Here is a 2,536-nt window from a genome sequence, read left to right on the forward strand (position 1 = left end):
ATGTGTAGAATTAAATCTAAAATATTTCCATTTGATGGTCATTGTGTAGTGTACATCCCTACAAAAGAGTTTAAATATCTCAAGAGTCAACAGATACCTCCTCATTTACAAATGATGGATCGACGTCTCAAGACGCATAAGGATTTGTTAAGCGCTCTTATAAACTCAAACCAAAACATCAACAAGCTCTTTTAAAGCCTGTAACGAAAACGAAATTAATTTTATTTGTGAATGTATTCATAATGTCCTACAAGGAAATGTAAAACTTGAGCAAAAATCAAAAAATAAACTAAAAAAGTATAAAAATCTACTTCGAAAATTGGTACGTAAAGGTACAAATAAAATTAGAAAGAATATAATAGTTCAAGAAGGTGGCGCTTTTCTACCGATTATATTGGGTTCTATTTTGAGTGGATTAATAAGCGGACTAGTTTAAAATGGAACATGCAAAGAAAATGTTGCTGGTTGAACAAAGTTTAATAGATAAATTGAATCAAAAGAAGAATGAAAATCCTACCTCTCGTTTGATAGTGAAATGGAAAATATAATTAATAGTAAGATAAAAACAAAATATTTTGGAATGACGATGGTACAGTCATTGTAGATAATGAAATAATTCCTGGTAGTAATATTATCGATTTAGTAAGCGACATACTGAGGCCATTAAAACAACGACCCGATTGGTTGGAAAATTTGCTGAAGCGTTAAAGGATTTAAAAATACCTTTAACTTATATAGGAAATCCGAAAAGACGTGACTATATAACTCAACTTCAGAAGGACATCGAAGAACAGTTTCCAACGAAGCCAGAGGAATATTTTACACCAAAAAGTGAAGATAAACACACAAATAAAATTAAGAAAAAGATAGACTGGGAAAAATGGACCCCTTATTAAAATTAAATCAAATTTATTATGATGTATCACATCCAGCTGGATACAGTTGTATTGACAAATTATCAAGAGCCATGAAAGGTAAAATGAAAAAGGACGACGTTAAAAATTGGTTGCGAACCCAAGAAACATACACTCTCCACAAGCCTGTACATAGAAAATTCCCACGAAATAAATACATTTTATCTAACCTAAATGAACTATGGCAAGCTGACTTAAGTGATATGCGGACTTATTCTAAAGAAAATAAAGGTTATAACTACATTCTTTGTGTTATTGACGTTTTCAGCAAATATGCATATGCTAGGCCCTTGAAAAAGAAAAATTCAGATACAATCAAAAAGTGTTTCGAAAGTATATTTGAAGAAGCTGACACAACACCTACTCACATACAATCTGACAAAGGCACTGAATTTGTTTCAAAAGATGTACAAAGATACTTCAAAACAAAAAATATTAATTATTATACAACAAACAATCCCGATATCAAAGCAAGTATTGTAGAAAGATTTCAAAGAACGCTTAAAATGAAGATGTGGCGTTATTTCACACATAAGAATACTCATAAATATATTGACATTTTGCAGGATTTGATACACTCCTACAATTACAGTTTTCATTCTAGTATCAAAATGTGTCCTTCAGATGTTAATTCTAATAATATAATGACAGTTTGGACTAATTTGTATGAAAAATCTGAAAACCCTACTAAAATTATGTTACCTACGTTCAATGTGGGTGATCATGTAAGAATAACGAAATATAAACATATATTTCAAAAAGGTTATGAATCTAATTGGAGTGATGAAATATTTGTGATTTCTTCTATAATAGAACGAACTCCGTGGCCAGTTTATACTATTAAAGATTTAGATGGAGAAGAGATAGTAGGAACTTTTTATGACCGAGAATTACAAAAGTTATTTATGACCCCACCATCGAACATAAGATAGATAAAATAATTCGCTCTCGCTATTCTGGCAACAGACAACAAGTGTTAGTTAAATGGAAAGGTTATCCGAACAAATTTAATAGTTGGATTTTAGCGTCTAGTTTGAAACAAATATGAATAAAGATTTTTATTTAACTTTACTTAGCAATAGTTCAATGGAATATTTTCCTGAAAACAAAACATCAATTTTTTCAACAAAATTGCCCAAATCTATAATATTGGAAGGAGAGTGGTGTGTAGGAATCGTTGAATTTCAATATCCATGTACCATGTTTACTGTTCAAGACCATGAGAATATTGTTTACATTACCAAAGTAATGACAATGCCTAACGAAGACAAACCATCCACAGTATATTATAAAACTCACATACCTGCCACAAACTATGATAATATTAACCATATTTTATCAGCATTAAATAATATAAGAGAAAAAATCAAATTCCGCTATGATAATATATCCAAATTTGTGTCTGTTACTGTATTAGATGAAATGATAAAGTCCGTAACATTATCTCCTAAATTGGGTTTACAGCTGGGATTTGAACCAAACAGAAACCTTGTTGAAAAGAATTTTGCTAAATGTCCAGCTAATTTACATTTAGGCTTACCATCTCAACTTTTCGTTTATTGTGATATAGTTGAACCTCAAATTGTGGGTGACGTAATGACTCCTCTTCTAAGAATCATACC

This window comes from Manduca sexta, chromosome 18 (assembly GCF_014839805.1).
Source record: "Manduca sexta isolate Smith_Timp_Sample1 chromosome 18, JHU_Msex_v1.0, whole genome shotgun sequence".
Taxonomy (NCBI): Eukaryota; Metazoa; Arthropoda; class Insecta; order Lepidoptera; family Sphingidae; genus Manduca; species Manduca sexta.